Source organism: Melanerpes formicivorus, unplaced genomic scaffold (genome assembly GCF_026170545.1).
Source record: "Melanerpes formicivorus ecotype bairdi unplaced genomic scaffold, bMelFor1.0.p_v2 SCAF_58, whole genome shotgun sequence".
NCBI lineage: Eukaryota > Metazoa > Chordata > Aves > Piciformes > Picidae > Melanerpes > Melanerpes formicivorus.
The window spans coordinates 4,212,731-4,239,921 of record NW_027142410.1 but is presented as its reverse complement, the minus strand read 5'-3'; the positions used below and the strand labels follow the sequence as shown (position 1 = coordinate 4,239,921).

At 45.0% G+C, this 27,191-nt stretch overlaps 1 protein-coding gene and 2 long non-coding RNA genes across 5 annotated transcripts in view; all 3 read right to left on the bottom strand.

The window, feature by feature from the left end:
- The window catches only part of FUT8 (fucosyltransferase 8), a 128,930-nt gene extending 123,721 nt beyond the window's left edge, over positions 1-5,209 (bottom strand). For 2 of the 3 annotated variants that reach the window (XM_068161589.1, XM_068161591.1), the window contains exon 1: positions 5,030-5,209. The gene's annotated coding sequence lies outside the window, so the exon portion shown is untranslated. Of the gene's footprint in view, positions 1-4,081; positions 4,181-5,029 lie in introns of those variants that run through there. The other variant, XM_068161590.1, reaches the window with a different exon arrangement.
- A 3,457-nt stretch (positions 5,210-8,666) lies between these two features.
- Positions 8,667-14,130, bottom strand: LOC137452721 (uncharacterized). Its single transcript, XR_010990158.1, has 5 exons — positions 13,790-14,130; positions 12,681-12,863; positions 12,199-12,283; positions 9,343-9,438; positions 8,667-8,983 (listed from the first exon to the last, which is right to left on the bottom strand). It is a non-coding gene; the product is annotated as an uncharacterized lncRNA (long non-coding RNA).
- A 1,013-nt stretch (positions 14,131-15,143) lies between these two features.
- The window catches only part of LOC137452722 (uncharacterized), a 30,858-nt gene continuing 18,810 nt past the window's right edge, over positions 15,144-27,191 (bottom strand). The window contains exons 3-4 of the long non-coding RNA XR_010990159.1: positions 17,691-17,731; positions 15,144-15,179 (exon numbers count right to left, since the gene is read on the bottom strand). This is a non-coding gene — a long non-coding RNA (uncharacterized lncRNA). The remainder of the gene's footprint in view (positions 15,180-17,690; positions 17,732-27,191) is intronic.

Here is a 27,191-nt window from a genome sequence, read left to right as displayed (position 1 = left end):
ATCCTCAGCACCGTTCCTGTATCAACCCAACATCTCCCCAGAGGACCACAGCTGTTCTCCAGCAAAAGCCTCACCATGGTTTCTCTACAAACCAAACATCTCCTGCAGCACCTTTCCTCCACAGACTTTTAACTGTCTTGGGGGGGATGAGGGGTGTGGTAATATAATTCTTTTCCTCTTCTATCTCTCGTCCCTCTCTCCCTCTCTCTTTTCTCCCTCTCCCTTCTTATGTCCACTTTATAATTCCTTTCCTCTTCTATCTCTCGTCTCTCTCTCTCCCTCTTTCTTTTCTCCCTTTCCCTTCTTATGTCCACTTTCTTTATCTAATAAATAGTCTAGCTGTTGATACTTTGGCCTCGTTTGTGCCTCTAATTTCACAACAGGGGAATATTTAAAAGAACTGTGTCTCCGGACCGAGACATCTAATGTCTCCGGACCTTGACAATAAGGTTCCAGATGGGTCAAAGTCCCTGTGAAGGGCAGCCCCATCCTCATGCATATCAACCATATTCCCCAAATTGGGCCCATATGCAAGCACAGGAGCACTCTCTACCACCTTCTCAGGAGGAACCCTTGCAGCACCCCACTCATTACCAACCCCCCTGTAAGACACATTAACCACCGCTTTCTGTGTGCATCCACCCACCCACCCAATCTTTTACTCCTCCAGCTCTCCACTCAGCTCACACTGCAATGTCCCAATCTGGACACAAGAATACTGTTGAAGACAAAGCTGAAAGCCTTGCTAAGGTCAAGGTAAATGAAATCCACTCTCCTCTTCCAAAACATTCCTACACCCATTTCACCACAGGAGGCAATCAGGCTAGTCATGCGTGATTTACCTTTGAGAAGTCCATGCTGATTGTTCCCAATCACTTCCTCCTCCTGCTCAGAAACAGGTTCCAAGGACACTCATGTGCTTATTTTCCCAGGGGTGAAAAGGAAGCTAGCAAGCTTTATAGCTCCTTGGGCTGTATTTTGGCTTTTTGAAGGGTGCAGCACATGCCTTTCTCCAGCCATCAGGAAGTTACAATGATATCCAGGATGTTTCAAAGACAATGGGAAGGAATCTCACTGTGACTCTGGCCAGCTCTATCAACATTCTCAAGCACAGTCCATTTGGACATATGGACTTTTGCAACTCGTGGAGTCCAAACAGCCTCCAACTCAGTCTTCATCTAGTAGCCACTCTTCTCAACCCCACCAATAAACACAGAGGCCTGGCTGACCCTCTGCATGAAGACTTGCAAAGCTCAGCCTCACCAATGTCCAATGTTCACTGTCACCAAATGACACAGCACTTTCAGAAAGAAGCCCCTATTTTACTTTTTTACTCAACTACTACAAGAAACTCTTCTTGCTACCCTTAATCTCCCCTTAAAGTGCCATCTCTAGGTAAGCATGGCTCTCTTGATGTGATCTCAACCAGGAAAACGTTTCTAAGTCTTTCCTTGATAGCCTGCCCCAGCTTCCAGTGCTTGTGCATCCCATTTCTGCACTGGAGCTCAGACAAGAGTTCCCTATTAAACCAAGCTCATCACTTGATACACCTGCCAGTTTTCCTGAGCATCAGCACTGCTTCTCAGTGATATCCCGCTGGACTCAGCAAGCATGAAAAGGCTTGCTACCCATGTGAACAAAAGGATGGACAAGAGGAAGACCAATAGGACTTGAAGAAAGAACTTAAAAAAAAAACCAAAACCAACCACCAAAAACTATCAATGGGCAATCCACTCTCATCAAAAGTTCAGTCTTAGTATGTCAGGGTTAGCATTACAGCAGGTCCAAGTCTTTACACTTGCAGTCTAAATCAAAGGACACCACACCGCAAAGCAAGCAGTGAGGTCTTCTCTGGCATACGCATTCATGGATCCCTGTTAAGGGATCTACACAAAAAATAAGAACAGCTAGGTTATTGTTAGTAAACACACAGGAGAGAGACCTCTACAAGAAAGCATTTTACAATATGCAAATCATTAAATTGCTGATAGATTATTTTGAAAAATCCTACCATAAAGGCCCTAAATCAGATATGCAGCATGAAGGGAGCCAGAACACCTCTCCAGAGGCTCCTGTGAAAATATTACTGGAGCAATGTGCAGGCACTACAGACTGCAAGTAATGAAAGAGCAGAAGAGGAAATTAAGAAAGCAGAGTATAACAGCATATAACAAACAGTAAGGCCACACACTATTCGATCCCGAGAAAAAGACTGAGAGTTGCTTACTGAACACAATCGGTGCCATCCTGCTCTGAAGGAAACCTTGCAGGGAGAAGTGGAACATTTAACTGCGTACTTACAGTCCAATCTACAATTTTGGCAAGAATCCCCAATTCTGGCATTTTATGATTTGTGAGAGATTGATCTTGCAACTTCAGAGTTCTTTGTTTTACTATTATGCAATGGAAACTATCTTCACACACACAATTTCCCTAAAAACACACACATCACTTCATTTGCAGATTACATTCCTCATCTGAGAGCAATGCATATTAATGCAATCACACACAGCATGCATCATCTGCATTTGTTTTCCTTATTGTATCAGAAATATATTCTATGGCCAAAGAGCAAGCTTTTGAATGAGTCCAGAATAAAATTCAGTCACATTTGGCTTAGACACTAGCTCCCCCTCCAGACCATCCTAGGATTATAGTAATTACATTCTATTTTAAATCCTGACTCTCCAGCAGGACTGAAATACTCAAGTTCAAATCCTCTTCACCCCCTGACAGTCAATGAACAGACTGATCAGATAATATGTATGTAAAACTATAATTTCTTTTTTTTTTAACTGTACATATATTCCAAGACTGGGAAAATCATTTGGTGCAGAACAGACCCAACACAAAGCAGCAATTCTATACAGCTACAGAGAGAAAGGAACAGACGTGAAATACACTTCTTCAGATGAATACTGTGAATGATCTGCAATATTTGTAATATATAAACACCCCAAGTCTACAATCAAGCCTCTTTTTGTAGTCTCAATGAGATGATTATAAACCCCAGGTGCCAAATCAAAAGGAAGCCCCCTCTGCGGTTCAGCACCATCTTTACAACTTCACTGCAGGTGAATTACCTTCATTTCTACTTCAGCAACTCTAGCCAACATTTTCTTCTTTTTCTAGGATTAGATAGAATTAGCACCTTTTCAGTTGCTCAGCTAATGAAACTGACAAAATACTACACAAACGAAGCCACAAGTGTAGGGAAGAAAGGAAGCTACAGCTTTCAACCTGAGCCTCTGAATCTCCCAGCTGCCAAATGTCCGAACAGCTACATCATTAGAAGTGTGAGTTTGCACCATTCAACATCCCAGGTTGACTCCTAGCCTTCCCCCATTACTGAGCTGCTTGCTCTGGCAACATTCATTAATTAATTATATTTTCAACACTAAAAGAAAGGTTGTCTCATTATGTGTCACAGGAAAAATATGCAAGCTTTGCCTACCGCTGGTCTGCCAGCTTAAGTGACACACACATGCAAAATCCTAACAAGTATCTGTAAAAATGTGGCACTAAGCATACCTGAAATAACCAGAGAGACACTACTGGAAATACACCAAGGCACAGTCACCAAATCCTACCAACCAGCTTCCTTTGAGAGTGGAAGAGATTGTAACTGAGTGTTCTGTTAAACCACGCCAAGTAGCAGGACAGGAAGTGTTTGCCACTTACCTGCTTTTGCACTTTAGACTTTCCTGAAGTTTTAGACCATTTATAGTGCAGAATGGCTTAGGAAAAGGAAAAACTGCTAATACCATAAAAACAAAAAAAAACTTTTCATGCTTAAGTTTCTTTCTGAAGTAGTTACTCTTACTAGCTTCCAGTTAAAGCCTAGACATCAAAATGTTGTATTTGGGGCACATATATGTGCTTAAGTCTACACGTGTATGCTGACACACATGCTGACATGTACTTTCAGCATACACACATCCCAAAAAGGTGGTTACAGAAGATCACAAAGTAAAGAACGTTCTGAACACACAGTTGCCTTGTACATCCACACACCCAGCATACGGAGCACAGCGTACCACTGAGGACACAAGGACAGCAGGCACTGCCCCGAGGCACTTACAGTCTTTTAACAAGCGATTTTCCAGCTGATGTCTAGGCTTTCTTGTACAACCTCCACTTCGGCATTATAGCCTCTACCTATTCTTGTATCCTTAACCATGAGCTTCTGAAAGCAGAGGGTCACAGCCCGGTCTGTGGAGAGCATGTAGAACACAGTAGGTACACACACGCACACACCTGTGAAAGACCTGAGCATACATCAGGCACAAACTTGGACAGAGGAAAAATCACCGGAGTAACAGAATCAGTAACAGATTAAAAACAAAAAAAAAAAAAAAGCGGTTAAATGCGCCAAAAAACGGCAAAGGACGCCGTGGGGAAAAGCCCAGGCAACAACCGACAGCTCCGCACCTTTGCAAGGCACACACTCCCCGAGCTGCCAGTCGGCCCCAAGGCACTGAGTCCGTCCACGACGCCCTCACCTCCCTGTGTTTCCCCCAGCCTAAACCAGGCGTCCTCCCGGGACGGTGGTTCCTGGGATGAGAGAAGCTGGAGCCTGCCCCGCGGCGCACGGGACGGCGGCTGCTCCCCAACAGGAGAACCCCGGGGACACACCGCACCCGCAGACGCACAGGCAGCTCGTTCCTCCCTTCCCTCCAGGGCCCAGCCCGGCTGACGACAGTGATGCCCCAGGCGCTCGCCGAGCCCCGGCCTCCCCTTCGGGGCCCTTTCGCGCTCTCCGGCGGCTTCAGGCCCCACCGGCAACCCTCAGGTGAAGCAGCCCACGGGGACGCCGGCGCGCGGAGGGGGACCCCGGCACACGGCGGTACACCGGCCCCCTCCGCACCGCCACCCCGGCGGCGACGGTTGCCGAGCAGCGCCGGAGCCGCACCAGCGGCGGCGCCAGGCCCGGGAAGGGATGGAGAGCCTGGCTGAAGCAGCCCGCTCTCGGCTCGGTACCCGCTTCCCCGCCGCCGCGGCTCCCGCTCAGCCACCGCATCACCCTTACCCGAGTGCCAGCGCCGCTGGCGGGGCCCGCGCCGCCGTCGCCGAGGAAGCCGGGCGCCGGGAGACGCCGGGAGCGGGCGAAGCGGGAGGGGGACAGGAGCGCAGAGCCTAGGGGACGGAGACGGGAGCCCGCCGCCCTGTAACGGGGCCGCCACCGCCGCTGCCGCCGGACTGAAGGGAACGGGGCGCGAGGAACGAGCAACGCGCGCGCGCCGAAGGCGGGGAGCGCCGCTCAAGCAGCTGACAGAGGGCAGCGGCGCGCGCCCGGAGTTGCTCGACAGCTGGCGCGCGCTAGCGCGCCCCTCGCGAGCGTACTAGGAAGAGCTCCGCCGCGGGCGCGCGCCCGCGGAGACAGACGGCCAATGAGCACGCGAGCCGGGACCCCGCTGCCGCCGCGGCACTTTCGTCACGATGCGCCGGCCCCGCGCATGCGCGCCATGGAACAGGGATACATCCCCTTGCCCCCGCCCAAGCCCCGGCCCCACTGCCGGGCCGAGAGCTGTTGTGCTGGGCCCTGCAGGACGGGACCGGCACCTTCCCATTTGCTGGAGCAGCGCTCGGCCCAGACCCTGCTTCTGCGGCTCTTCTGAGTGCCGACGGGATGGGGCTCTGGGAGGGGGGCGCTGCGTAGGCCCTGTAGGGTCACGTCCTCTCTGCGGGGTCATGTCTCCCCGCTGGGGTCGGCTCTATATCCTGGACAGTGTGGGTGCCGCCGGACAGGGCTGGTCGCCGCTGCCGGTTGGTGCCTGGTGAAAGCCAGGGAAGGGGGCAGGCACTGCTCCGAGCCCCACTGGTGCTCGCTGAACGCCGGGGAAAGGGATAGGTACTGCCACAGGTGGGTCTTCCCGCAGCGCTAGGGAATCTTGCCCAGGGAGAGGCTCGGTACGGGTGCTTTGGGGTTCTTAGTACAGGGATCCCTACAAATGAGCAGGACTCGGGGAAGTGGTCGGGGTTGCTGGAGATACTCAAGGCCTGTTCTGCCCAAGCATCCCAACTGGTGTGAGTGTTGCTTTGGCACAGACTTGCTCTGATGCTGTCGTTGATCAAAGCACGCCTTAAAACACACATAAACATGGATGAGCTCAGGTAGCTGCAGTTTCAGGGCATTTGATGTAACCATAATTTCTTCAATATTTGCCTGGGAAAGCTCTACACATTTCCAAGTATGTAATGTGTGCTAGGGATGCTTCAGTGTCCCTGGGAAGTGAAGTGGGTAGATGCAGGAAGATAGAACATGAAGTGGGATCACAGTAGGAGTGTGTTCAGCATGCATTGATTGTGTAAAAGGCAGAGCTGGCAGGGATAGAATTTTGTGACTGTCACATCCTTCCACCCCCCCCAGTTTCAGGAGAGCAGTCCTGCACATTGGTGCTCTGCCATGGATTTGTTCACAGTGGTCTTCTCCAGCTTGTTCCACAAGCCTTCACCCCCACCCCCACCCCGAACTAGTAAACATTCACAGATGTGTTTACAAGGTCTATGAAGTGTCTCTTCATTTTCTGACTTCCCATGTCAGTTGCCTGCTGCAGCAGTGTCTGGGGGATGAAGTGTAGAACAGTTCTGAGACTCAGTATCCACAAGCTGGACAAAAATCAGGGCTAAAATAAATGGGTCATTAATATGCTCATGGTGCTTTTAGTTGTAGTTACTATGGCATGAAATTAAATGCATCTCATGTGAGTCCTTCATGCAGTGAGGATACTACTACAGTCTGCTTTCAGGTCCCTGACAGTCTGTGCTAGAGGCATAATGCCTTAAAGAAAACAATGCAGTGCTAGTATCCACTGAGGTCCTGGTGAGTGAGATGTGATCCATCTGCACATAACTTGTACAGTCATGAGTAACTCCATTTGTGCTCTAGTACTAACCAAGCTGTAGCAGCTCCTACTATCAGCCTCATTTTTATATTGAGGACTTGGTGACCTGAGCAGTGCTAGCCCATGACATAGTGGGAGAAGGAAAACAAAACAACTAGTGAGTGATGAAAAGCTAGTGAAGGAAGTGCTGCTACAGCGTACTGACTTTTTACAAATGTTAAATGCAGCAGGTACATACATTTAAAAGTACATTTTCCAAACTGAACTAAAAGGCCAATAGCTAATTTTCTTTTTTCACCACAAAAAGCTCATTATTAAGCAAAGAACCTCACTTGTGACTCCAACACAGCAACGTCAGAGCCTTTCTTTGTAGATGCTCCTAAATCATCCAGAAAGGAAATTTACAGTAGAGAAGGCGAATTACAGTGGAATGTCAGGACACATCTATGAATAAGAAACAAATTATGTTATATATTTATGCAGTTGCAAGGTGAAAGCTTTTCACGCTAGCTGTCCGGTGCACATTGTCTAGTGCTTCATCTCACAACCCTAACAAATCACTTTTCACTCACAGTCTACTGAAGTCAGGTAATTGCTTCCATTTGGCAAGAAGCACTTTTACCTAGAAGATGGAATCTCAGCAGGACAACTCTAGTTTTACAGTGATGACATCCTGCCACCTTTCTCAGAAGTTACTCTGAGTAGCAACGCATGAGCTGAAATGTAAAGGTAATTTTACCTTTGTCCCCCACATACATAAGCATATGCTGGAGTCCATGTTTAACCATCACAGGAAACTCTTGCTTCTGTGAACCTTTTTCCATTCTCTATGCAATGTTAGCTGTCTCCTGTTCTCCACCAGCTCCAGTGCCATAAGCAATCTTAATGGCATTGCGAAAACACCAGACTTCTTACTCTCTTTGAGTTGAACAATGGCATCAAAACCTTCGAAGCAAATTCAATTCTTAACTATCACAGTAGTAGAAGCAAGCTTGAAGGGAAGAATCGCCAGAGTCAGAAAATGTTTTTTAAAATATTTCTGGAATTGGTGTGGGGATTTTTGTTACGCAGTAGTTTCCATTTTCAGCTATCCTGGGTTTGCTGAGCGCTATTTATTTATTGCAGTTTTCTACAGTGACACCAGAGTTAAGCCACACACTCACCTGAGTTTAGAATAGAATAAACCAAACCAGGTTGGAAGAGACCTTCAAGATCATCGTGTCCAACCCATCAACCAATCCAACCCACCCAAACAGTTAACCCATGGCACCAAGCACCCCATCAAGTCTCCTCCTGAACACCTCCAATGACGGCGACTCCACCACCTCCTTGGGCAGCCTATTCCAATGGGCAATCACTCTTTCTGTATAGAACTTCTTTCTAACATCCAACCTGAACCTCCCCTGGCACAGCCTGAGACTGTGTCCTCTTGTTCTGGTACTGGCTGTCTGGGAGAAGAGACCATCATCCGCCCGTCTACAACCTCCCTTCAGGTAGTTGTAGAGAGCAATAAGGTCACCCCTGAGTCTCCTCTTCTCCAGGCTGAGCAACCCCAGCTCCCTCAGCCTCTCCTCATAGGGCTTGTGTTCCAAACCCCTCACCAACTTCGTTGCTCTTCTCTGGACTCGTTCCAGCAAGTCAACATCCTTCCTAAAGTGAGGGGCCTAGAAGTTCCTCCATGTCCAGCAATAGCTTCATGCCAACTATTGTGCATTATCTATTGCAGACCACTACAAACCAGGACGACTCAAGCATCTCTAAAATAAGCACCAGGAGAGGGCTACCGGCATTTTCTTCTGTACCCCCTACAAAGAATACCATTTCCAGCACAATTTATCCAAGCTTTATTTTCTGATAGGAAGTAGGAATAGGGCATGGATAAAAAGAGCTCCAAATCCAGTGTATTTATGAAATAAATGTAGAAATTGCATGTGAACAAATGAAACTAGAGTGGGAAGATGTTATGCTTTTTTCTCTCTTAAATAAAGACTGTATGTACTGGGGAGGAGGATGAGCAGGGAAGGAATATCAACATCTAAAACAGTTAATTTATCCTCCATTTAGAAGTCAGTTTGTTGTGAGTACCCAGACACTGCACCAGTCAAGAAAGCTGTCTGCTGCTATCTGCAGGAATGCAACTGGAACAGAAGAATTAAAGAAAACTTGTCACTGGGGTTAACAGAAAAAAACCCCACAATAGCAGGGAGATTATAGAAACTGCCAGTGTTAAATATAACTTTAAAAAATGCTAATATTATCAGTCATTTAATATAAACCCAAAGTTCTTTAATTCTAAGGGGTGTTTTAAAGGGTCCATTGAACATTTCTTTTCTAGCCCTCAGATTTTTTTCCTGCTTTCTCCACTGTTTTGAAGTCTGATCTTAAGCCTCAGTTTGAGGCAAAACAAAGCTTCACATAATTTGGGGGGGGAGGAACATAAAACCCCACAAGTTCTGATGTTAGAAGAAACTTTTAAAAGCATTTTAACTAAACTTACACTGTGTCTATTAAAGAGTATCACCAAAGCCCACATTTTTCAATCTCCAGGAAATACTGTCAGGTACAAGTGCAAAACAAGGTAATGGCTCCTCCTCTGCAGAAAAAGGGGGAAAAAAAAAGAATTACTGAGAGCTACTGCTGTTAGAAGATTGTTAGAAGATTTAAGATAGTGCTTCAGCATAACATACAGAAGCAGTACTGACAGCTGCAAAGCGACTCAACACTTTTCTGTCCCATTTATCAAAACACTTTCCATCTTAAAGCAGGTGAAACCACAACAAATATTGCACAAGGACTGTTTCTCTGTATCCAAAGCATTTCAGTGAAATGTTTATATAAATCAGTGTAAACTTAGTCTTTCTGGACACTTCCCCTTTTACAGGGCTTCAGTCTGCATTCTGGCAAGGCTTGGTGTGGCATTCCGTTTTGTTGTTGTCCACATGCTGGTGTTATAGCAAGCAGAGATTGAAAGGTCAAAAGGAGTGAAGTGCAAACACTATTAACATAAGTTGAGCAGGTCATGTAATCACAAATCACATTGTGGATGTTCAATAAACATCAGAGATGCCTGTGGTTATGTGGCAAATAGTACTGCACAGTGGTGTCTCTTCTGGGTGACTGAAGCAGGAACAGCTTCACTATCGTAGCAGCGGTCTGTGGTCTCAGCAGAACAGAGATGATGTGTTCACAGTACTGGAAAGACAGTACGGTAAAGGCAAGGACAAAAAGATCTCCTCCTGTCTGTTGTTTAAAACCGAGTTGCAAACAGTACAGTTATGTAAACACAATAATTTGTCTCTGCAAGGAGTAAGCAAAATACCAATTATCCAAAAAGAGTGGTTTGGCTCATCTAAAATTATGCACAGAAAAAGCTGCTTCCAGATTAAAATCCAGCCATGCAACTTGCATTACAAACTGCACTTCCCACTGTAGGATCCCATTTCAGTTGCTCATAGCAGGAACACTTGATCTCATCGACTGTCATCCAGCTGGACCAGTTTCAAAGCTCTGTCCTTTTTCTTTCAAGCACTCTAAGTTTTGGAGTAAGAGTTTCTAGTCTGTCAGGATTATACTGATGATAAGGATGTGCCTTTCACGGTCCTCTATAAATCCACTCGTATTTACCTAGGCTATTGGTATAAGGAGCCAGGGGACTACATAGCTTTCAGAATCAGATTTTTCACACTCTCAGAACCATTGTATAAACAAAATGAGTTTTGCACTTATGTTTTCCAAACAAATTTCCCAAATATGCTAAAGGTATTGCATCTGTGATCTACTGTTTCAGTAGAATATAATCTGAAACTCCATTCCTGCTCTACGTGTCTAGGGAGACTAAAAGAAGAAAGTCTTCCCCCCGGTGTTGCAGATCAGCTCCATGCATCTTACTCCCGGAAAAGCTAACACATCCTTGCAGCCAGACAACTCATCATTTTTGCACTGTAAAAGACCAGGAGAGGCAGCATTCCTAGCGCCGAGGGGCAATTACAAATATCTAAATATGCTGATGTGGTATCACCAAGATGTTAATTGCCACAATATTTCAAGGTATCCTCGCTCAGACTGACTTTATACTAACTGGATGCATGACAGTGAACAGTTTTAGTGTCTGCATTGCTTGCACAGTGCATTAAAGCTGTATGAACTGTCTCCTCCGGACACGATTTCCCTCTGGAGGAGATGTGCTTGTTCAGCATCAACACATTTTTCCAGGAAAATTCCCTAGCCTTACTCAGCTCCTGTTTCTACCGCAAGAGCAAAGGGGAAAGTAGTGATTATTATTGAATGCTTGACTGCAATACTGTTTCTTCAGAGTAGGTTTTGGGTTGTATATGCCCACAGGCAAATAAACAAAGCTACCAGACTGATGGTATTTTTGGTACACTAGGTCACTCTTCCTTGACCCTGGGATTTTGGATTCTTCCTAACTCCCAGTAACTTATTCCAGAGTGATTATTTATCTTTTCATTGGACTGGGCACTGTGATTACTACTTGCTAATTTGGTTCTTCACTCAGATCAAGTTCCCTACCCCAATAAACCCACGTAAATAAAGTTATCACTTCTTGTAGGATTTTCAATCTTGGCATTCTAACAACAGCATTAGCAGATAATTTTGAGGTGTTCATATCCCTTGGAGAACAAGAACTTATCTAGAGCCCCATCTGTGTGCACACAGGGTGTGGTGACTCCCTTAGCTTTCTGAACAATGGATTTCCTGTGAAGGTAAACTTACACTTGAGAACAGTCTGGTCTGGTTTACAGCCTGAAATAGAACTGTGGAACACTTTATCTGTGGCTTATAGTGAAAATACTATCTCCTCATCAAATACTGACCCCAGCTGTCCTCTTTCTCAGCACCGCCTTCGCCAATAGTTTATGCACATGCTCTCAAAGGATGATCAGCTAATAAAAGATCTACCAGAGAAAGACGGTCTGGAGCACCATCCTACCATGTCACATGAAGGTCTACAGAGTTCTGGACATATATACTGCTGTAAACCAAAACCAGACAACACCAGCATATTTTACTAAATTACACTTCATTATTTTATTTTGCTTTATACTAATTTCTGTGAATTTATTATTGAAAGAGTAGCTGCAATTGAAACAGTTCTTAAATGTCCCAAGGGCATTTCAATGTTACTTCATCTACCAGCACTTGACATAAATGGAAAAACAGCTCATAAGCAAGCAAAAGCAATTTATCAGTCCCATTTACTTATCAGACCATTCTCGAATCACACGTCCCACATGTAACTTGAATGACCAGTTTCTCCCTCCATTAGCAAGTACATTAAGAAAAAGGATCTACCTCCTAGCAAGTGCCAGATAAACCAGACACTGCATCCCACCTGGAAAGTTGAAAGTTCCATGCAGGGCCTTCATTTGAATTTCATTCCTGTTTCCAGCAGCATCAGCATAAAGTGAAGACTGTGGCTAACAAACAAGCATAAAGCATGACTTTGTATCTCATAAAATAACCTCCCTGCAGTCATAAACTATCTACCAGAGTAGAAATACAGCCTTCACCTCCACCAGCCCCAGCTACAACAAGCCCTTCTCCTACAGCTGGGGTGCAATATCTACTTGCAGCTCTGGGAATGGGTCTTGCTACAGTGACAGATGTACTTAGGGCATTCTTCCTTACTTACTAAACTCCTTTGTCCCTGGAAAAAACTCCAGCTGGTTCAGAGCATACCAGGCTTTTTGGTGAGCACAAAGGTCTGTTAGGGTTGTTACGGCTGGAGGGCTTTCTTAAGCACCATACCCTGGTGTGCCCATCTGGGTTGGTTCTCTGCCAAACACCAAGGTTGTTCAAGGTTTTCCTCCTAACCTCCAGCATTCCAACTGGGTGGCAGTTCCTTTTGTGTCCCACTGTAACCAGGAAACTGTGGGGAGAAAGCTCAGGCTCAGTAATGCTCAGGGACACAGCACTGATCACAGCACTGTTACCAGGAACTGGCTATCTCACTTCTTCATTTTCTTTGGATTCTTTTGGTGATCAATTACTTCTAACCTTAAAGAAGAAAATAAGATTCAGTACAGCTAGAGAAGCGAAATTATTCAGACTTCATTCAGTAATTTTGCAAAGTGTTAAATTGTGTAATACAAAGGATTGAAACTGAGTTTCCCCACCAGTCTTTCACCTGTCCTGAATTAATGTTCAAGTAATGACTTCACAGCATCTTTGACAATCACAGAGATTTCTTTTTGACATCGGTAGTGTACTGTTACTGGCCTTAAAAAGTCTGGTAGTTCTTAGATGACTTGTTTACCCATCATTTAAGACTGCTTTCTTTTCTGCCTCTTATACCAGATGAAGCTGACTCACTGCAGTACCTTTAGCAACAGGAAAAGCTGCAGAGCACTGCCCAGTTTAGGGCTTTGTTACTACCAAAAGCAGGTACTGGCCGGGCCATTGTCAAAAGGAGGCTATCAGACCCACTTTTGCTTTGTAGCAAATGTGTGTTTGACTAATGTAGGAGTGTTTTATTTGCACTAATAACAAACTACCTCCTGCATGCAAGCTTCTTTCAGTTCTGAGGTAGAATTTGGATGTGCAGCTGATGCGAGATTAAAATTCATCTAATCTAAAATGGCAGAGCAGCATTTTCATTTGCACAGAGAATCTAGGGAGCAGAGCTTTAATTGTTTGAGAGCTATGCCCAGATGCATGCAGTATCTAAGTGAGGATTCCTGTAACACAAGGACTCAACATGGATGGGCCTCTCTTTCTGCACGTCTGTCCCACGTACCACACAGGAGGTTGGTAAACTGGACTAGAAACACATATACAATCTGTCTATGCTTACATTAGTAAAGGTAAACCAGAATTTATTACCAATCCCACCTAACTGAATTGACCTCTGCTAGGTAACCAAAGAGGTGGTAACATATTCTCCACTACCCTCTGCTCTGGTTAGAGAAGCAGGACAACCTTACCCAGTCTGCATGGTGTGTATTCATATCATGTTCCAATGAGGCCAATTTGTTTGAACCCTCAGAGCTGCCTCCAGGGAAGGGCTGAAGACAGCTTAGCTCCTCTGTCACCGGAGACATTGAGAATGAGAAGTTTGCATAATCTTTCACAAGCATATTTTAAAACAAATTGTTATTTCCCTTTGATGTTACTATTTCCTGTTGATCCTACAGCCAAGTTCCTATGCAGCAACAGAAACAGGAATGCCGTGAGAGGGAACTGTCGATGAAAGACCTATGCAGACACAGCTTAATCACTAAGAAGTCAAGAGCATGTTCATGGCAACACAGATATCTGAGCAACAGGGTTTATATAGCAGGTGTTCATCATTCCAGGGTCCCTCTCCAGCCACTCCATAAAGGTTAGTCACTATACAGAATGGATTTGAACCTATAAAAATTATTATCAACTTTATTTTCCTACTTTTTCTTTCACACTTGTGTAGCGCAAAGCTTTCCACAGAGAAAATAATGCAATCGGGGAATTCAAAAACATTTGTCTTGTTATGAAGTACATCTACCTGTATTTCTACATACTGGCAATCAGTCAAAGCCAGAAAAAGATCTGAAGGCAGAAGCAACTAAGGAGTATTTTCTAAAGGCAGAGCCTTAGAAGGTGACCAACAGCACCTCTAGGAAAGAGATGCACGTGCCCACTGGACTCACACATACTGCAGGTTCAGGAAGAGCAAAGCAGCTTCTGTTCCCACCTAAACAAATGATGCAGGTTGTGTCTCATTTGCCAACAACTTCCTCTGAGTGCTGCATGGCAGCCAGCCATACCTCACTCTCTCACCAGCAATACAACCATAAAAATGTACATAAAGTTTTGGCCATTTCACCTCTTTAAACGGTAGGGCTGTGGTCACAAACAAACCTCTTTCTAGATATCCTTGATCCAAACATGCACATGTAAAAGAACATTTTAAATCTCTACTGTAATAGTTTTAGATGCTTCAAAATGTCCTTGGATATGAACCAAATAGCTTCTATTGCCAGAATTATTATTGGTGGCTAGTGCAGGAAACCTTCACACTGTTTTGTCACTCTAAGTGTCACAGTCTTCTTCCTACAAGAACAAAAACTATGTGAAGTGGCTGAAAGCTATACATGTGAATTGGCTTTTGCTAGTTTTGTGGGATGATCATGAAACCAGTCTTTCAGCAAGGAACACTTGGTATGTATTAACCTGGCAGGATGAACTTGGTGTTAAGATATACCTTACAAATGTAGATGAACACACCTACAGCAGATGAACTGCAAAGATGTTTCTTCTATCAGCTCTGCTGTCGATTTGTTGTGTGAACTTTGATCACTCTATTAGTCTGTCTGTCGTTACCTCTCCTGCTCTCACCTGCAGAATGGTGAGATTACAGCTATCACCAGGGCAGCCAGCCAACATTTGCCCAGAGCTCCCAGATCATTAGATAGAAGGTGGCTCTCAGGGGGCAGCACTGACACCGTAGTTTCTCTTTCCATAACAATGGACACTGGATTTTTGTCAGAAGTTATTGCAAAGTTCTGTTTCTCTGTTGGCATGAGAAACACGTCCTTTTACTGGCACCTTGGGAGAGTTTCATTGCATTGAAGATTTTGGTTTAAAGTTCAAACCTTCAGTGAATGCAGGTGAGCTGCTTTTTTATCATAGGATTTCATCACACACCCTACTCCTGGGGGCTCTTTCTGGCTGTTAACAGACCCACTGGTTCAACTCTCATCTCAATAGATTTTATATTCTCTAGTAATGCCAAGTCTTTTCAGCTTTTACTGAGACCCACCCTGTGCAGGCTGTGACTGCAGGTTTTATTGAATGGGTGGAATATTTACTCAGCTGCAAGATTCAGATGTTACTTATTTAATAAGCCTCATACAGTGCTCAGTAAATGACACTTGTATATTATTTTGGAAACCACTCTGGGATCCTGCAGGGTGAACATATTTGCTGTTACACAGATGGCATTGCGTAACAGACCTCAGACACTACCGACTTGAGCTAGAAGTTGGAAGAGAATACAAGGCTACATTTCCCAAAATGCTGCTGTGCATGCACCAAGGGAAAACTTTCTGGCTACCAACTTTCTTAAGGAAAATGGCAGAAATGTGGGCATGGAAGAACATAACTATAATCCCAGTGTTCAGTATGAATGGCACTGAGCTCCATGCAGCTGTTTCCAGCTGGCACACCATGCATGAGTTAATACTAGGGCTCACAAGTTAAAAGATCAGGTAGCGCAGAAGGCAGCTCACTGCAGGCGGCCACCCAGCTTGCTTCCAGCTAATGGTGTGCTCTTGGCAGTGTTTTGTAAAGAACTTATCCTATTCCTTGACATCAAAAGGAAGCCATGACCTGGAATCCATGCTGAGGGGTGAGTGACAAATTGTTTTGAAACTTTTGTGTCCTGTGCCCACACAGAGTTGATGGAAACTGGCAGAAAAAGATGATTTGATAAAACAGCTGGTGGTTAAAGTAACCAGTGGGCAGCAGCATAGGCACCAATGTCCAAAGCTGGCACTGCGACATAGCCCAGCAGTGATGTGACTGGTTTGGAAGCCTGTAACCCAGCACCCCATGCCTGTGCTGTGGCTTGCTGCAGCATTCCCTGTGTCCACTGACAACAGCGCTGAAGGCTTTGCAGTTCCCTGTAAGCTGAGACTCACAAAGGTATTGTAAAGAAACACACTTGTTCCACTTCTGCAACACAGAAATACATTTCATATGCCTATAGAGCACAGCAACTGTACACCAGATATTTTATAGGAAAGCATAACAAAGTTCTGCAACTGGCAGCTACCAAACGACCTGCCTCCCACAGCAAGCATCTTCAGCCAATTTTCAGTCATTAAAGGCATTTAATTAGTGAAGTACAAGAGACTATACCCCTGCTCAACCTTTATGTTCATTCCTTTAACAAAACCAGCTGACTGAACTGGACCTCTGGATCTGTGGAAGAAAGGAAACTCCAGCGTGTTAGCTAATTCTTCAGACTGCCACCTTCTGCCCCAAGTTTACTAGGCAAAAAAAAAAGAAGCTAAAATCCACTCTCATAAAGACACAAAATCTGATTCATGAGGCAACCAGGGACGACAGACTTGTTTAATGTAAATACAGTTTATCATATGGCAGGTCTGTACAATTACCTGTGCGGCTTGCTTCTTATTCAAGCTATCTTGATCAGAATTTGTGACCAAACTCCATTACTGCCTGATTGCCTTGGATGACTCAAAGTACTGAAAAACTGCACACATGTAGATCAGAGTCAATGTTTATGTAAAGAATGCCTGCAGTAAGAGTGTGACCAGCTCCACAAAGCACAGTGAGCCCAGCTGTTTGCTCCATGGGTTGGTTTGTTAGCTGGTGCCTGGATTACTGCGACACTGCAGCACAAATATTCCCCGAAGCTCCGTCTGGCAGTTCCAAGGCCTGAAGTAACAAGCCTTGCGTGGGTGGAAGGCTGCCCAGCTCTGAGGTAGTTTGCTTGGTTTGGGTTTGAGTTCTGCATAAACAATTTGCATGTTGATTTTTAACATGGTAGTTTAAAGGCAGGCTATGCCTACACCTTTTCCTGTTTCTTCTCACAGACTCCTTGTGTAAAAGCATTTAGTTGGCTTCACTTTGCTCAGTTAAAATCCTTGTTGTGGTTCACAGAAGTTCATGGTTATTTTGAATGCTACTGAATGTTTGTCCAAAGTGTGCACAATTCAGAGGACTTTTCACTCATAGAGGTTACTTGTCCTCCCCAGCCATTGCTGTCATACTCACACAGAGGTATCCACTATTAAAACATTCTTGTGTTCTTACACTATCCATGGAATAAGCATAAGGCACTTCTAATGCATAGACTGTTTTCCCAATCCAAATACTCACCAAAGCAGTAAGAGTGGAACAGATCTAATCAGGAAGCAGGCCTAAATTCAAAGAGAAAAAAGGCACATCACTACATTGCCTTACAAATTTCTCTAAATTCTGTCAGGAGAGAATTTTGAACATTTAAATCATTGATTATTTTTAAGGCAGGCTACAAAGGCTGTAAAAATCCTCAAAACCCTATTAAATGTACATCATGGGCAGTAAACAGAAAGAGGAACTCTGGGTCACAGCTTCATTTGGTCCAAACAGATAGAGTTTCTTTAAATCAGCAAACTTGGGGATTTGCAGCTGCACTGGATCTGACAGACAGGTATGCAGAATCACACAGGAATACACTGTAGTTAAAGATGGGGCAGTTTAAAAAACTACTGATTTCTTTTATCAAAGGCAAAAAGTCTAATTTAGCAGCAGTATTCAAAGGCCAAAGGGAAGATTTCTATTCAGAGAATGACTTAAACTAGTTAGGACTCTTAGGTGTGGCAGCAGCCAGGTTCAAAGTAAACAAGAAAGGTAGTTCTTAATGTGACAGGTGGTGGAGCTGGGCAGCTTCTCACCACAATGAGATTGTAGATAATAAAGTTCACTCGATATGTCATGATGTCATGGCAGTCTGGGGCAGTCCCCACAGACTGGAAAAGGGGAAACATTGCCCCCATTTTCAAAAAGGGTAAGAAGGAGGAACCAGGGAACTACAGGCCAGGCAGTCTCACCTCAGTCTGGAGAAAAGAAGGTTCCAAAGTGACCTAATTGTGGCCTTCCAGTATCTGAAGGGGGCCTACAGGAAGGCTGGAGAGGGACTTCTCAGGATCTCAGGTAGTGACAGGACTAGGGGGAATGGAATGAAGCTGGAGGTGGGGAGATTCAGGGTGGATGTGAGGAGGAGGTTCTTCACCATGAGAGTGGTGAAGCCCTGGAATGGGTTGTCCAGGGAGGTGGTTGAGGCCCCATCCCTGGAGGTGTTTAAGCCCAGGCTGGATGAGGCTCTGGCCAGGCTGATCTAGTGTAGGGTGTCCCTGCCCATGGCAGGGGCGTTGGAACTAGATGATCATTGTGGTCCCTTCCAATCCTGACTGATACTATGATATCAAGGAGGGGTCTTCTAAAGGTTACTGAGCACTTCAAAATTACATCCAGCCCAAGAAGTGCTGGAGCTGAGAGCAGCTGGAGTGCAGGAATGAATGTAACACAAAGAAGTATCACTCATGTTTGTCTTCTCTTTATTCTCCCCTAGGCATCGGTATGGACAGCACTGGCCATGGAGCACAGGGCTAACTGGGTCTTTTGTCTAACCCAGCACACCCCATACAGGCTCTGAGGTGAAAGAAAAGCACCAGCAGCGCATTTCGGAGCACGGGGAGCTTCACCTCTTCCCATCCCTGTAATGTCAAGCTTAGCCATCTCTCCCTGCCTGTTCTAGAGCAGCAGGCCACCAAATAAACCTGCTTCTAAATTTGTTGCTAAATCAGCCCTCACAATCACAGCATAGCAAAACTTGGCAATGCTCATTTTTTAGTCAAATAAATTACCTTCAGCTGCCAATTTGAAACACCAGCAAATACCTAGTCTAAGAGTCTCACAACTTTAGTCTGGCTAACAGATTTCTTTGCAAACTCAAAGAGTTAATCACACTTCATAAATTACCTCAGTATTAAAAGGTGTCATAACCTTGAGTTTGTCATGGTTACATTATGCATGACTGAGTTATGCAATTAAACAAATACCAACAAAACCTTACATGGTAGTGTGGTATAAAACCATCTTCATAGGCTGCCAGGAGACAAGACTGAGGAGGGATAAATACTTATTCTAGGAAAGTTTTGGCTGGTTTGGAGTTTTTTTAAATGCACTGGGACTGATTTTTCACATAGCTTCACTCGTAAAGTGAGGTGACTCTATCACCACGAGTTCCGCTGCAGTGTGTCCTAGGGAAGCCATAAACTCACTCAAGGAGATTAATGGGCTTGTCCTCAAGGGGTGATCAGTGCACAATAAAGAAGGAGATCAATTCAGAGTGTGCTGGCCAGCTTGCAATAACTATCATGGTCCATTTCCACATGCAGGAAAAAATAATATCTCAGTATCTTATACCTGACAACTTAGACTTCTCCAAAGTTATAAGTAAATGACAGACACTGTGAAAAACATCAGGATCTCTCCAGCTACTTAAGACCTTATCTCTGTTGCCTGAAAACCACCTTGTCACCACAAAGTCTTTGCATCTTCACAGACAGAAAAGATTGTAGTTGCCTGTATGAGGCACTGGGCAGAGGTAACTTTAAAAGGAAATTCCACATATAAAGAAGCAGCATTTTTCTTTGAAATACATAGGGAACTACTAATTGTAAAGTTCAGGGGGCTGTGCTAAGTTTAACTGAAAGAATGCACAAGTCATTCAGAAGTCATCAAGCTTGTCTTTCATTAATCATTCTTCCAAAAATAACATAACCATACACAAACAGAGTGGTTCCTTGGTTAGTAATCTGGGACAAGAACGTCCAGCAACAGCACCACATCAAATGGACATCACTAGGAATAGGTAGAATGTCCAGAAGCACAAAATCCATTGCCTCTGCAACTGTGGGTGAGTTTTCAGGTGAGCTGCAGATTCAGGATCTGCCTTCTGCCAGTTTTATAGATGGACAATTTCCACATACACTCTGAATAAGCAGATGTCCCACAGACCCTACAGTGTCTCTTGAAGGTATCATCAAAATCAGCTATCAGCTTAAAATGGAGATTAGACAAAGATGTTGTGATGATACTGAAGCAGGTTCAGCAGTTGGCCTGGTCCCCATGTGATCATATGTTCCTCAACAGTCTAGCCAGGGAATTCCAGGCCTGTCAGCCTGACCTCAGTGCCAGGCAAGACTATGGAACAGGTCATCCTGAGTGCAATCACACAGCACTTGCAAAATGGAAAAGGGATCAGGCCCAGCCAGCAGGGATTTAGGAAGGGCAGGTCCTGCCTGACCAACCCGATCTACTTCTATGATCAGGTGACTGCCTGGTGGATGTGGGGCAGGCTGTGGAGGCCTGGACTTCAGCAAGGCCTTTGACATCGTCTCCCACAGCAAACTCCTGGCCAAGCTGTCAGCCCCTGGCTTGGACAGCAGCACTCTGAGCTGGGTTAGGAACTGGCTGGAGGGCTGAGCCCAGAGAGTGGTGGTGAATGGTGCCACAGCCAGCTGGCAGCCAGACACTAGTGGTGTGCCCCAGGGATCAGTGCTGGGCCTCATCCTGTTCAATATCTTTACTGATGATCTGGAGGAGGGCATTGAGTCCATATCAGTAAATTTGTAGATGACACCAAGCTACGGCCAGGATTTGACCTGTTAGAGGGTAGGAGGGCTCTGCAGGGGGACCAGATGAGGTTGCTAAACCCCTCTCTATTATATTCCAAAAGTCATGGCAGTCTGGGGCAGTCCCCACAGACTGGAAAAGGGGAAACATTGCCCCCATCTTCAAAAAGGGTAAGAAAGAGGAACCAGGGAACTACAGGCCAGTCAGTCTCACCTCTGTGCCCAGAAAGATCATGGAGCAGATCCTCCTGGAGGCACTACTGGCCCAGAAGAATAGTGAAGAGGTGATTTGGAACAGTCAGCATGGCTTCACCAAGAGCAAATCCTGCCTGACCAACCTGGTGGCCTTCTATGAGCAGGTGACAACATTAATAGCTGAGGGGAGAGCAACTGATGTCGTTTGCCTGGACCTGAGCAAAGCCTTCGACACTGTCCCGCACCACATCCTGGGCTCCAGGCTGGTGACACATGGGTTTGATGGGTGACCACCAGATGGATAAGGAACTGGCTTGACGGCTGCACCCAGAGAGTGGCTGTCAATGGCTCCATGTCCCAGTGGAGGCCAGGGACAAGCAGAGTCCCTCAGGGATCAGTCCTGGGGCCAGGCTTGTTCAACATCTTTGTGGGTGCCATGGACAGTGGCATTGAGTGCACCCTCAGCAGGTTTGCTGATGACACCAAGCTGTGTGGTGCAGCAGACAGCTGGAGGGAAGGGAGGCCATCCAGAGGGACCTTGACAGGCTGGAGAGGTAGGCACAAGCCAACCTCAGGAGGGTCAACAAGAGCAAGTGCAGGGTCCTGCATCTGGGTCGAGGCAACCCCAGGCACAAATCCAGGCTGGGCAGTGGCTGGCTGGAAAGCAGCCCTGAGGAGAGAGACTTGGGGGTGCTGGTGGATGAGAAGCTCAACAGGAGCTCTCAGTGTGCACTTGCAGCCCACAAAGCCAATCAGATCCTGGCCTGCATCAGGAACAGTGTGGCCAGCAGGAGCAGAGAAGTCATTGTGCCCTGTACTCAGCACTGGTTAGGCCACACCTCGAGTGCTGTGTCCAATTCTGGGCCCCTCAGTTCAAGAAAGACATTGAGTTGCTCAAATGTGTCCAGAGAAGGGCAACAAAGCTGGGGAGGAGTTTGGAACACAGCCCTGTGAGGAAAGACTGAGGGAGCTGGGGTTGCTCAGCCTGGAGAAGAGGAGACTCAGGGGTGACCTTATTACTCTCTACAACTACCTGAAGGGAGGTTGTAGACAGGCGGATGATGGCCTCTTCTCCCAAGCAACCAGCACCAGAACAAGAGGACACAGTCTCAAGCTGTGCCAGGGGATGTTTAGGCTGGATGTTAGGAGGAAATTCTTCACAGAAAGAGACTGGCCATTGGAATGGGCTGCCCGAGGAGGTGGTGGAGTCACCATCACTGGGAGTGTTTAAAATAAGACTGGATGAGGTATTTAGTGCCATGGTTTAATTGATTAGATGGTGTTGGATGATAGGTTGGACTTGATGATCTTGAAGGTCTTTTCCAACCTGGTTAATTCTGTGTTCTGTATTCTGACACAAGCAAGAACAAAACAGTGAATTAAGATATTTGCCCTGCTTCTGGTACAAGGCGATAGGGACCATAACCTTCTTCATAATGATACCAAAAAATTGAAGCCATTTCAGTCATTTTACCTTCAAGCCAGTGTCCATTTTCAGGTGAGCCGTCAAATAAAACCAGCATTAGAGAACAGATTCTGTTAACAGACTCTGTGCAACCCAGCACTCTATCTTTACTATTTAAATGGGCTTGGGTAACCCTGGCTCTTGCTTGGAGTGCCTGGTGAAACAGGAGCTGACAGGGATGCATTGCTATCAAGCTGATTTTCTTATACAGCCTTTTAGCAATTTGTAGTCCTCAATTCCCTATAGATGTTTCACCTTATTATAGCCCTCTGTAGGGCTACTGCCCAGAGAACCTTTGTTGCAAAGGAAGCAGGTGGCACACAAAGAGATGAGGGCAAAACACTGTGCTACAAATGCTGTTGAGTGCCATTAAATTCACCACACTGGGCAACACCGCTGGCTTACGGTCCAGTTCACAACAACAGTTGCTAGACAGATTACCTTTCTTACAGTGACTTACTGTATGATGTTCTATGAATACATTCATATGTTTGAAGGAGACAAAGAAGGGCTCATTGCCAAAAGAAGGCAAAGGTAATAAGCACGAGAATAAACTGCTGGGTCACAAAGAGGAGAGATGAAATACACAGAAGGCAGAACTCGACGTGAGGAGACAGAGCTGCCTCTAAGAGAAAAACCTACCACAGGGAATAATTCAAAGCCAGGCACCCAGGCAGTGCTAGTTTGTGGAGTCAGAAGTCCTGGAGGAACGTCAGTTTATCAAGTTTTCTTGTATCTACACTAAAATAAACCATAAGCAACCTTGGATAAATAATTTCTAGCTTCCTCCAGCGTGCAAAGTAATTGCTACAAGTGTTTTTAATTAATCAAACAATCTGAATTTTAAATCTAGAAAGCAGCCTTTATGCAATAACAAGATAGAGTTCTGTAGCAGCTTAAACTTTCAGCTGCTCCAAGTTTGCTATAAAGAGGTTGTGTTCCATTTTAATTTACTGTTCAAGATTTTGCTATAATTTTGTGCAAACAGGCAATGAGGGACCACTAAAATGCAAGTAGTCCTGCTGGCACAACTCTGCAATGAATTTAACAGAAAGGTCTGTTCTTCTAATGCTAATTTAGTGAGGTTATAAGCTGAAAGCAGAAACAGATTTTAATGAGATAACAGCAGAGTTTTACACTGCTTTTATTTTCTGCTACTAGAGATCTGGGGAAAAATATTCCACCCAAGTGGTCACATTTCACTTGGTTTCCTTGAGAACTTTACTGAATAAAATCCAGCATATTCAAAGAGAAATGCCAGCAGTTTGTAAACAGCAAACAGACAACTGAAGGCTTGGCATATAATCCAGTGGTAAGGAAAGTTTTGGGGAGACCTAAGAATTTAAGGTAATAGGGCATGCTTGCTTCTAAAGTGTTTGCACTACAACAGTCTGGAGAGAAGAATGAACATTGTGATAACTGAGGTATAAAATCAGTGCTCTTGAGGTGATATGAAGCAATTTACAGTTTTCCCCCAGTAGCCAGTTCAGGCTGTCTACAATGTCAGGTGGATGTCATGTAAAATGTTCCTATTTGGAAGATCCTCAGTGACAAAACAGGTTAAGACTTTTTGTTTGTTTAAAACTATGTTTAAACATACTCACAGTTGCTTTCTCTTTCTCCTGCATGTCTCCCATAGTTAATGTTTCTTGTATCTGACATAGGCACTTTTAAACTACTTGTCTGTAGTCTCTAGACTGATCATTTCACACCTCCCTACAAACAATGCAGTACCAGCAGATTGTGACTTAGCAGCAAACAAGTATTTGACAAAAACACTGTAGTCTGATGGCCATAACATGAAGAGTACACAACAAGGCAGCCAGTATTATGAATTTAAAGCATGAACTGCTATCTGCATGGCAAGTCTTGACACATATATTAAATAACACTTTCTAGAAGCTTTCTTGTCCCAGCCTAGGCATGGCCTAAATCTCAAATCCAGGTAATGAAACTGGTGTTTCACAACTCTCCACATGTTGGTCAGAGCTGAGGTTAGTGCCTGTCACATATGACATGCCCATTTATCTCATGGTAGTGTAAGAGTCATGGTCTGATCTGGTTGTGCACAAATCAGCTGCAAGTCCCCTACTCCTGTTTGCTTGATTTCTTGCTGCGTGGTGTAGATCTGAGGCTGGGAGCTGCACCTGCTGTCCCTCAGGAGCTCTTTGGGAAGAGAAGCTGGCTGTTCTGCAGTGCTAGAACTGTGATACTTCACAGGCTCAAAATCATCAACAAAATTTTCTGCAGAGTCTGTTCAGGGCAAAATCGAATTCTCACTTAGGACAGGATCACTCCTATGCAGGCAGTTGTGTGTGGTCTCTATGATTTATGAAATAGAGTGATTGAAAACTCTGCTGGAGAGATGGCTCTGTATGCCCCCAGACTGAAAATGAGGAGCATCCCTCATCATCGGGCTCGCTAGAGAGCACTTCTGTTCTCTACTGCCTGTCCTTATCTGTCGCTCAATTATGAAAGATTTCTAGCCTTGATTTCTTGCATCAGCTGTATTTTTATTTAGGGTTGTAAGAAATTTTCTCTGTAAGTCTGTGATTTAGGATCTCACTTCTGAAGAGCTGACTTTAATTCATTGCTGGTATTTCTGACAGAGAGTGATACCTTGAAGAAGATGAAGTCAAGATGCAGAAATAATGGGTTCACAAATGGAGGTCAAACCAGAAACCTGAGTAACTCAAAATCTGTGTGAGACATTTTGATTAAGGAAGTCAACCAAGATAAAAGTAAATTTGAAATAAAAAAGAAAGACAGACCTCAAAGTTAAACAGTGAAACACTGAGCAGTGTGAAAGAGTGAAAACTGAGCAGCTCTGTAAGCAACAGGATTCCTTATGTCAGTTTTCTCCAAATTTGTGTCTTGTGATTTAATTTTCTGTTGTCCAACAAAATGTGAACTCCAACCAAAGTTTTTCCTTACTAATTATTAATAACTGTGTATTCACTGGAGCCAGCACATGATGCAGCCTTTCCAGCAGAAAAGGCAAATGCAGATCTTTCTTCTTCACCCAGTCATCAGTCTTCCAGAAAACTGCAGGAAGTTGGTACTTTGAAGACCTTCACTTTGTTATCGCTGAGGTTTCAGCTTACCAATGGGTTCAAAAATGGGTCATTAGATTTAGATGCTCACATAAATATACACATAGCTGAAGCAAATACACCTTAAAAAACAGGACAAATTGAGTGGAACGAATCCTGGAGGAAGAAGAGCAGTGGTTGAGTGGAAAGGAGATGAATGAGGCAAGACAGAGAGTAAGCTGACTTTGTCATGGCTTCAGGACACATGGTGAAAGTGGAGGTAAGATATATTGAGACCACATTTAATAGAAGGAGAACTGGGAAGAAGGCAGAAGAAAGTGATTTGTTGAGAGGCAAGGGAGGAAGGAATGGCATGTGAAAAGGCTGTGGCTGGCAGGTTCTGAAGAAGGAAGGGGAAGAGGAAGCTGTGGCTCCTCAATGACAGGCACTATCAATGACAGACAGAGGTTTGAAGGCAGGAGAGAGCTTGGTAAACTGAAGGAGGAGATAACAAGAGGGGAAGAAGGGTGAGCATATGCAGCAGTGGGAAATACAGCAGCACCATCTGACTGAAGGGACAGAAGGCAGCTGGCACAGGTGGCCAAGGACAGAGATCGAGATATGGGGAAAGGATAAGCTGACAGAAGGATGAGCTGTATGAAGAAAATTGAGTAATGGGCATTAGATCGCTTCTGCCTTGCAACTGTGTGCCAAGGCTTGAAGAGGAAGGCTGGAAGGGGCTAGCAGCCTGCTTAGCTATTCTGTGTTGTGGATGCTGCCAAAGGGGCAGGTGGAGCATAACTGGGAAGTGCTCCATTCATGAGAGAAATATTGAATTATGTCTGATAATTATATAGCAAGGGAACCAAAGATAATGATGTGTCTGTGCATCAGTGTCTCTGGGAGTATTGATTAATCATTGCACCAGTCAGAGCTGGTTGTGAACTCTCCAACAAGACATGGCTTCATCTGGTACCAGCACTAGGATCAACAACTTTGATGAATCGTAGGGCAGGATTCCAGAGGACTGCCAGGCATCCAGACCCTGTAGGCAAGGGAGCCAGCTGGCTCAGGGGCCTTGAAAGTCTGAAATCACAGTGCAACCCAGAGGGTAGATTCATCCCAGCCATCCAGACCTGGGAAGGGAGCTGACACTGAGCAGAATCAACACAATCATGAAAGTCACAGCTGCTGGTCAGGAGGTGGGCAGCACAGAGCATGGTGAGCACTGTCACAATCTCAGGCAGCAGCTGCCAGGGATCATACTTCATTTCAGGGATCCCATGTGTTGGTATTTGCAGACATTTTCAACAGACATTCGTTTTCAGGAAACATCAGAAAGTGGTGTCTTTCCCAGTCTGAGTAGAACATATCTGTTGATTTGTGCACCATCCTCCCCCACACATCACTGATTTGATAATAGGCAAAAAATCTGTCAGCCATGACTTGACTCTTCTGAAATGAAGTTCACTTTGGGCCATAGCAGCAAAAGCGTAGAACAGACACA